The sequence below is a fragment of the Lutra lutra genome, chromosome 8 (assembly GCF_902655055.1).
Source record: "Lutra lutra chromosome 8, mLutLut1.2, whole genome shotgun sequence".
In the NCBI taxonomy this organism is placed as follows: Eukaryota; Metazoa; Chordata; class Mammalia; order Carnivora; family Mustelidae; genus Lutra; species Lutra lutra.
In genome coordinates this window covers 15,553,699-15,564,018 of record NC_062285.1, presented here as the reverse complement: position 1 = coordinate 15,564,018, position 10,320 = coordinate 15,553,699, and positions in this window count along the sequence as shown.

The window sequence follows — 10,320 nt, the reverse complement described above, 5'->3', positions numbered from 1 at the left end:
CAAAAATTTTTCAAAGTCCCCCAGCTACTTTTAGAATAAAATCTAGAATCCAAATGGCACCGATGGCTTGTTTCCAAAATCTCTCTAAATTTTCATCAACATTGTCCACCACTCTCCCCAGTATACCTACCCCCAACACTCCAGTCTTCCTGAATGGAATGCCAGTCTTCTGAATGTGCTATACCTTCTCACAACCGTCACAACATTGCATGCCTTTCATCACTGTCAGCACCTGACTGACTCGTTTTGTCCACCATGACAACTCAGTCACTGCCTTCCTCGTGAAACCTCCATGACTCCCAGGGACCCTTCCTCTGGACTTCCTCGGCACATGATGCCCCTTTGTTACTTATCCTTGTAAACTTCCACTTATCTGTGAACTCCATGAAGACAGGAGTGGCTCCCGTCAGTACCTTGGCACCAGGTATATGTAGTGTATGTGTGGGGGGAGGGGAGTAGTGTACAAAACTGGTCCTCAACCAATGCCTGTTAAATGTATCGGTGAATGAACAGTGCAGAATCGCTCTTTACAAAGATAAAACTGTTTATTGGCTTTCAACTTTTGAAAATGAACTTAACTAAAGGAAATATGGCAGAGATCCCTAGAAACTCACTTGTAGCTGCAAGGCCACCATTGACTGCTAAGCAATGGGAGTCACCAGTCGGTTGGGTGACAGGAAGGACTTCCCCAAACTTGCTTCCTTGGGACAGCAGAAGAGTCACCCATCAGAAGGTGCTCTCCATTGGCTGCTTTGCAAGTTGCCCTCACATGGCGGTGGGATCCAGCCTTTCTTGCTTGCGGGCTGGCACCGGGCCGTCTGCGCGTCGGGGCAGCTAACCAACCTTGCGTGAAGGCAGCACGTTGTCCGTGGGCCATGCCAGCCCAAGGAAACAGTGCTGCCTTTGAGAGACACAAAGAGCCACTGTCCTCGCCTCTTTTTTTCTTCTTCAAATGCTGTAAGAGTCCAAAACTGGCTGTGGCGATAACAAAGGCTCCTCGCAGACGGAGCAGAAGGCTGCAGTTACTCACCTGCAGGATGTCCGCCAATACTAGCCCTCGGGACGCAGCCCACAAGGTTAGGGCCGGCAAGCCTCCTTGTTCACCTGGGCTGTAATCTGAAAGAGAAATAAACTCTGGAGAAAACAGACAATCCCTTTTTTTCTCAGCATCTCTCTGCTCTGGGCTTCCCTACCCTCAACCACAGAGCCAGTCAGCCCCTGTGTGCCAGGAGCTCTTCTCGGTAACATTGACCTCACATGCTAGAGTCTTCTGTGATGTTTCCGTCTGTCCACTTCCTATAAAAGCCTTGGGAACTTATTTTAGCAGAGACTGAGTGACCATCCCTAAAGGTGAGTCCTGCCCTAAATGGATCGGTTGGCCACTGAGCTCCCTTCCTGGCTGCATGATGTGGGAACATGGGATTCATTCAAGTCCACGGTCACGTGGTGGTCACGTGGTGGTCACGTTACTAACCCAAATGGCTCAACTATAGGCAGCGCTGCCTTGGATTCAAGCGAAGAGGGCAAGGGTTATAAGGAGAGAAGAGAGGGAGAAAGAAGGCTAAAGATAGGGCTGCTGTGCAGAAGAAAATTGACTTAACAAATCTACACCGGGCACTCTCTCTGTTTCAGGTAGGGGCTGGAGCTGCAGAGCTGAAGCTCAGATTTCCTTCAGATGAGCAGTGCAAACAGACCTGCACCCAGGCCGTTATAGTACAGTGGAATGGGGGCCATGGTACTTGTGTGCTATGCAGTGAGGAGAAGTGTCTGCAGGTAGCATAAAAGAAGACTTTTCCACCAGGTAACAAGTGAGCTGAAGCTTAAGAATGAATAGCGGCTGATTTAGGCTGGGAGGAGGGCACGGGAAGATGTTCCAGCGTTAGGGCACAACAAATGGGAAGCAATAAGGAGAGAAAACATGGCGGACATTGTTTGATGCCGGTGGTTCCTTGGCATGGCTGGCCTAGAGGGTATCTGTGGAAAGATGACAGGAGACATGTTGGAGAACTAGGTAGAGGCTAAATAGTGAAAAACTTTCCCACCATCCATAGCGGTAGGGAATTTACTGCAGCGACAGGAGGCAATGGGTTCTAGACCCATGGGGAAGAAAAGCTGCTTCCTGGTAGTGACCCAGGGAGGGGGCAAGACTTCAGACAGGGAAAGAGACCATAGGTGCTGGCCTTTCCTGCCTCATCACACATCCCCTCATTCCAGGCATGGCAGGAGAGTTGACTGAAAGGCCCACGTGGGGCAGGGCAACAGACATCTCCGAGACTGACTAGAATTCCTTATCTCTCACTCCTGGCTACATCCTGGTACTGTGTAAGGCTCAGGAACTCTGTCTGGGGTTATGTGTAAGAACACTTCTAAGGTTAAAATTCTGGCACCCAGGTGGTTAGGGCTCAGAGTATATGTGATTGATTAATTGATTGATTGATTTTTTTTAAAGATTTTATTTATTTATTTGACAGACAGAGATTACCAGTAGGCAGAGAGGCAGGCAGAGAGAGAGGAGGAAGCAGGCTCCCTGCTGAGCAGAGAGCCCGATGTGGGGTTCGATCCCAGGACCCTGAGATCATGACCTGGGCCGAAGGCAGAGGCTTTAACCCACTGAGCCACCCAGGCACCCCAGAGCATATGTGATTAAAAAAAAAAAAAAAACACATCAGAATTTGTGGATTGAGATTTATGCCTACTCCATATAACATCGCATTTAAGATTCACAATAGTGGTGCCTGGGTGGCTCAGTCGGTAAAGTGTCTGCCCAGGGTTCTGGGATCAAGTCCTGTATTCAGCTCCCTGCTCAGCAGGGACCCTGCTTCTCCCTTTCCCTCTGGGCTCCCCCTGCTTGTGCTCTACCTTTCTGTCAAATAAATACAATCTTAAAAAAAAAAAAAAAGCCTCAATAACCTTAATGTGTGAGGTATTATTGTTCCCATTTTCCGGTAATTAAAATGGAGGTTACATAAAGAATGAGAAAATAAAAAGACATACTCTCATTCAAACACTGTGTCTTGCAACTGAGGTCATGGAGGCTTTGGGCAAGCAAAGTGGGTCTTCAAGTTCACAGACTGAGCTTGGAGGAAAGACGGGTTATACCAGCTTGCATTTTATTTAACATGAACCCTTATGAGGCAGACACATTTCTTGGAGATTTCCTACTTTTGAAATGTTAACTACAGTCTGGCACTATAGGCATGTGTTGTAGAACATAAAAGCCCTTGGGTCTAACAGGGATAACCTCTTCCTGAAACTCCTCCTGTTGCAAGTTTCCAAGACGGAGGCAGCAAATACAGGGAAAAGGGCAAGGGAAACTTCTGGAAGAGATGCTGCGGCTGCGGCTACCGGGCCGGGAGGGCACACACGGGCATCCAGAGGATCGAACCAAACCAGCACTGCCAGTCAGCTGTTAGAACAAACAGCTAGCCCAGTGGTCCAGGGGATCCTGGTTAGAGGCGAAAGTTCCAACTCTGCTGTCAGCCTTCTCTTGGGGGGCAAGAGGAAACTACTCTTTAAGAGCCTACTGTGGGCCAGGAACTTTCACCTGTGTTATCTGATTTCATTGTAGGGAAATACTATGAGAACGATATTTCCATTTTAACAGGAGACAAAACTGAAGATCAAAAAGGTTAGGGAGCTTGACAAAGTCAGAGAGCCAGGGCTCGGAGGGCAGAGATGCAAAGCCAGGTCTTCCTACCCCCAAACCCATCTGCTTTTTTTTTTTTTGCCCCCCCCAATCCCTCATTCCGTACCACCCTCCCCTACAGTTTCTCCATTTGTAAAAGGGGTTTACAAAAGAGCCAGTAAAACCTTCCTCACTTTCCTGAAAATTGAGGGAACAAATGTGAAAATATTTTGAAAGAGAAAGACGTAAAATACACGTAAATATACATATGTATATGTAATATGTACATACCTTTACATAGATATTTATAGGTAAAGATGGGTATATATCTGGTAGTAAAAAGACATGGATTAGGATTTGCATTACCTTGAGTTGGCGTAAGTCCCCAGGCGTAGCCTTAACAGTCAAACCCCTTTTGATTCCATTACTAGTACGGGAGAGGCAGGGAGAAGGGCAGACGCACTGTATTTCCCAAGGATTGTTTTTGGAAAGAAAAAAAAAAAAATCCTTGGTGCTCTAATCTTGAACTTGAGGAACTGTGCCTTTGTTGTCCAGCTGCCGCCTGCCTTAGGATCCTGTGTTTGTGTTAGGGACAATCACCACGGAAGTGTTTCATTTCATTTATTTATTATTCATATCCCTCCAACTTCCAACGATAAATGCAAGGCATGGAAGGAAAGTTTTGCTTTTTGTTTTGTTTTGGGTTTTTTGTTTTGTTTTTGTTCATTTTCATACTCTAGTTCATACACCAACCCCTCTGTTTTGCTGAGGCGTCCATTTAAAAAGCACGGAGCTAAATACAAGCCCCAGTCGAGAGGGTTAGGGGGTAGCAATTACTCCAAAATTTAAATATTTGGATCTGACGCAGAGGTCTAATGGCTAGGACGTGCTGATCCGCGACTGAAGAGCTAAAGCAGGAAAGTGCCAACCTTATTCTCTCTCCTGACCGTGTCGCAGGGATGCACTGTTGATTTAATCTCTTTAATCTGCCTTGCTGCTTCCAAAGCCACAATTATTCGGAAGCCACGCAAGGGCCGCCGCGGCCGGGAGCCGGCTCCTGAGCGCAGCGCGCCGCTGGGACCACAGAGCCCCACCGACTCTTTGTTCGTCCGCACAGGATTCTCTCCGTGGCCAGCTGAAGGCCTTTCTTTGTGTTGTGATTGACAGACATGAATTAAATATCACCCTACTGCGCTCTCCGATTGGAGAATGACTATAGATTACAAGAATGTCTTGGGAAAATGGCGTTTCATGATAGGGGGACGGGACCCGAAAGGCAGGGTTTTTCCAGCTAATCCTGAACTTGACAAACAGCAGAGACCTTGATTCTGTGCTCTGTTTTTTCAGCTTGATCGGCCTTGTTCAGGCCCCGGTGAGAACAATCCTAGAATGGCCTAAGAGAAGAGGATGAAGCCAAAGGAAGTAAAAATTGGGGGGGAGAGAAAAGGATACTTTTCTCAAAATGACTATTTCTGGAGATGCACTTAAGGATCTCTATTCTAAAATGGGTCTGGCATTGTCCCAGAGGCATTTTTCTGTCTCAATCTATCAGAATGGCAATTAGCATTCCTTATGCCAATGATTCGCTCTGCGGAGTCCGCGCCATGGGCAGTATGGGAGGCACAGCCTTGGGCGTAAACATCTCTGCACACATAATCCTCTGGTTTTGAACCAGCGAAAACAGTGCGATAAGAAAGTACGGCAAAATGGAAGAGCCAAGAAAGGAATCCCAGAATTCTAGGCGACCAGGCATGTATGTGGTTAACTAGAAGGGGAAGGAGTGAATGGGGGAGGGGGTAATATGACAGAATGACAGAAACAAACCTGCTATCTAGTCCAAGAGCTGGTGAAGGTCCGTATGAGTGTGGATCTCAAAGGCAGGTGGTGAAGCTGATGAGCTCCCAAGACAGAGAAGGGTGCTTGTGATGAGAGTTCTCACAGAGGTTGGGAGTGGCATCATTTGCCTTAGTTTGGATTTTGTGAATGATATTTCTTGAGCCATCTACCATACATGCCAAAGCGGAAAGTAGCCCGGTTCTTAGGTCAGCCACACAAATTTGCTATCAGTGAGACTGTTGGAAGAAAGCTTTAGGGAGGAATCTTTTGCCTGGCTTGCCATAAATACCAAATTTGCTTGGCCATTGAGTTGGAGGCAAAATTCCTTCTCCAAGAGGAGAGGAAGGGAGAAGTAGTTAAGTCTGGGCTAGACTTCAGGCAGTAAAAGACTAAAGAGTAAAGGTGTGACAAGCACTAAGACCATGTTCTTGGCCTGGAGTTCTCACGAGGTATGGAAAGGTAGGGTTCGTATTGGATTGATACCAGGGACAGGCTTATAACCTCAACCAGGAAAACTCACGGGCCCTGCCCGTCCAGGTGAGCCAGTGAGAATTGTATGGTCATAGCCAATGGCTGGGGCTGCTACTGAGTCCACAAGCCAGGCAGCTGAGGCATGGACTAGCCTGGAACAAAAGGGAGGGGGAAACAGACCAAGAAGTACATTGCGTACAGGGCCCAGGAAATTAGGGGGAAAACCTGGGAAAGCCGTTCAAATCTTGGCATGAAAATTTGGGCAACAGGTTGAGTCCATGGTATCAGAAAGATGTTTGAACCAGAGCTGTCTCTGCCTGGAGTCTGTCATGTTCCCTTAAAGAAGCAAAAGCCAATGTTGGCATGGCCAGGCTGAGTAGGCAGTGTGACCATATGGCTCCTGTGGGGGGTGTCGGAGGTGGCAGTGAGGGAGAAGCACAAGGCAGATGCTTTAGGAGTACAAAGCCAATGAGCTAACCACCTACATTCTCTGACTGCTGGAAATGGCATCCTTCTTTTGGGATTAGAGTTGGGAGATTTTCAGATTCACGGAAATCACGATCAAAGGGAGGTCCTTATTTAGAGACGGCACAGTTTGCGTGAACTGTTTGTGACTCTGGTACAAAGATGCCTGGGTGCTGAGCTATTAAGGCAGCAATACCAGCCCCTGGGGAGCCTTCCTAAACTGGAAGAGTCCTCCTCTGGGAGAAAATGGGAGTAATACCAGATATGCTTTCTCAGTAGACCAGCAGCTTGCTGGGTAGTAGTATGGTACATCCCCACCCCCTCCCGCCATGTTTTTTTTTTTCTTCCTAAAGTACACTGTGTTGCCAGGAAGATTGATGAGCTGTGGGTTATTTTGGCTCCTTCATGAATCCAAACAGTTCAATCCTGACGTTTTTGCCTATGATGTCACTGAGGTCATGGGATTAAATGGGCAGAGAGGTGGACTAGCAATGGTAGAGTATATTAGTTTGGTCTGGAGCCAAAAACAATGTACCCCAGACTGGGCAGCATAAGCAACAGCAATTTATTCTTTGGCAATTCTAGAGGCTTGAGGCCCAAGATCAAGGTGTTGGCAGGGTCTCTCTCTTTGGCTTGTACAGGGCTGACTTCTCCCTGTGTTTTCACGTGATCTTTCCTCTGTGCGTATCCATGTCCTTATTTCCTATTCTTATACAGACACCGGAAATACTGGGTTAGGGCCCATCTGAAGGACCTCGTTTGCCCTTAACTACTTCTTTAAAGACCTTATCTCCAGATATGTTCTGAGGAACTGGAGTTGGGACTTCAATACATGGATTTGAGGGGGAGTGGGATGGGACACAGTTTGGCCCATAACATGTCACTGGTGGCCTCCCTGAATACTCAGGAGATAAACATAAACCTGGGCTTTATAAGATTGTGGTGAGGTTGGTTTCACATGAAAACAGATGTTTATGGACCTAGAACCAGTGGATTTCCATTTAATCAATCACAGACCCATTTATTGTCATAACCCTATTATTATCACACACCGTAAAATGATCATATCAATATTAGTAAGTATTTATTGAATAAATGAATAACTCTTCTTTCTTGAAAAGACCCGCCTCTCCTCATTGGAGGATCTGACAGTCTAGGGTAGGCCAAGGTCTCAGGTTACGCTGCCAATTGCCTCCAATTGAATGGGCTGTGGGCAGTCTCCAGTGGGCTATAAAGCATCATAAATAATTCAAATGAAACAACCTTTGTCAACAAAATTAATAAAGTACTCTTTATGACACAGTTTTTTCAAATCTGTCAGCTTGTTCCCTAACTTTTAAATGCCAACACCAGGTGCTGTGGCTGCCTACTGTGGGAATGAGCTCCTCTCCTGGAGGAGCTCATGGAGGAGAAATGCTGGGCAAAACCTCCTTCAGAATGAGTGTCTGTGGAAAATGCCAGATTGGCCCAGACATGGATAGGGATCCTTCATGTCAGGCTCGGTCCAGACTGGAGCCAAACCAGCCCTTGGTTAGTTCCTGAGCCTGTGCCCATGCAGGTTTAATGGCTGATGAGCCCCTGAGTGGCATGTGAGTCTTGCCCTAGAAGATTCTAGAATCTGTCTGTCAGCTGTAGTCCCTGAAGACAAGCCCCTACTCTGGGAGCAGAGTTTTCCCTTGGCTAGCATTTTGTCACAGGCATAGCAGCTGTGAGGCAGCCCTATGTCAGGAATGTCTCTAAGTCAACACAATACACCAGCGAGGGCAAAATTGTGGACCAGATCCAGGAAAAGGGGTGAAGAATTGAATTTTGTAATATGTAAGGGCCAAGGATAGACTGATCCTTTTTACTTACTGTGATAAAATATATGTATATATATTTAAAACATAAGTGTATATGTTTTATCATTTTAACAATTTTTACCATCTTTAAGTGTACAGTTCAGTCTCACTGAGTACACACCATTGTACAATCATCACCACCATCCATCTCCAGAGCTCTGTTGATCTTGCAAAACAAGTTCTGTATCCATTAAACACTAACTCCAGTTCCCTCCTTCCTCAATCACTTGGCAAGCACCATTCTACTTTCCATTTCAATGAATTTGACCACTCTAGACACCTCGTATAAGTGGAACCGTACAACATCTGTCTTTTTGTCACTGGCTTATTCCAAGTAGCATGTCTGCCATGTTCCCTCCTGCTGTAGCCTGTGTCAGAATTTCCTGTCTTTTTAAGGCTGAAAAACATTCCACTGTATGTATATACCACACCTGGTTTATCCAATTCATCCAACCATGGACACAACCTTTTACCTTGTAGCTATCGTGACAAGTCCTGCTGTGAACATGGGAATACATATATCTGTCTGAATTACTGCTTTCGATATTTCTTAGCACTTACCCAACCGCAGGATCCCTGGAAGGTTTGGTTCTTAAAGCCAGGCCTCTCAAACCCAAAGGGACACACACCAAGCATCAGGATGCGGGAGGGATTGGGAAGAGACAATCTGGCAAACAGGGTCCGAGTCCAGTCAAAGAACCTGGGCAGTCGGGCTCTATCCTCAGCCTTCTGAGATCCTGCTCATGAGGAAGGATTTCTGCTTTTGGATGATGCATTTCCATCAGATCCAAAGCCCTGTGTCTGTACTAGTCAAATAACCGCCGCTACATTGTTACTTATGTGTGTACTTTAAGTTCCCTAGTAAACGGGAAACTTCCTGAAGGTGTCTATGCTTTGCTCATCTTGGGAGACTCACTAGTACCTAGCACAGTCTCTGGAACATAGCTTGTGGTTAATAAATATTTACTAGCTAGATGAACCTAATATTCAACATTACAGAAACAGACCTACTTACTCATTTCCTGGAATTCTTCAAGGAAAGCACCGCTCTCATGTCAGCTTAGATGTTATTAATAGCAACTGAGTAACCAAAGGAAGTAATAATACCACTGTGGGAAAATTAGGCCACTTCTGCAATACCATGTGCAGGTTCAAGCTTGTAAAGAGCCTCTCTCTTAGGTATTGGGGATAATCTAGAAAGAAGCTGTCAGGTGGGGAACAGTTGAATAACTATTTAGCTTAGAGACAAGAAGAGACGTAATAAATATCTGTAAATGTAGGAAAGGTGTGCTTGCAGAAGGAAAAGCTAAATTTTGCTCCAGAGAAAGATCCAGAACAAATGGATTTGAGAGCAAGGAGACCAGACTCAGTATGAGACAGAACTATTGAACTTTTTTTAAAATATTTTTATTTAAAGAGATCACAAGTAGTCAGAGAGGCAGGCAGAAAGAGAGGAGGAAGCAGGCTCCCCGCGGAACAGAAAGCCCAATGTGGGGCTCGATCCCAGCACCCCGGGATCATGACCCGAGCCGAAGGCAGAGGCTTTAACCCACTGAGCCACCCAGGTGCCCCAGAACTGTTGAACTTTTAAATTTGAGCTCTGCAACAAGGGCATGGACCGGTTGATAAGATGGTGAGTTCCCTGTTAACATAGAGATAGTCCGAAATGCAGTAGAAAGGGACATACAGACTAGATCTTGTAGATTCTTCTTTTGACCATCATAGTTTTTATTTCTAAGCCTCAAATAGTTTCCGTTTTTTTCTTTTTTTTAAGGTCTGTTTGGTTTCAGAAATGCAATATCCCCTCTTATCTATCTGAGAGTATTATCCCTGTGTCCTCAGGAAAAAAAAAAAGCTTCCATTTACGGAGTTTGGTACAACTCATGGGATATTGGTGTTTCTCAAATGATTGACCATTCTTAGCTGTGAGCTCACCGTTGAGGTGGAGTCTCCTTGCAGCACGTCTGCGAATGTTTTCTCTGCTTCCTAGCATTCTCATGCGCAAGTGGGACATACTGGCAGCAAGGTGAGCCAGTGGTTAGTCTTCTGGGTATTGGGATTCCCCTTTATTTCTGGATGTTT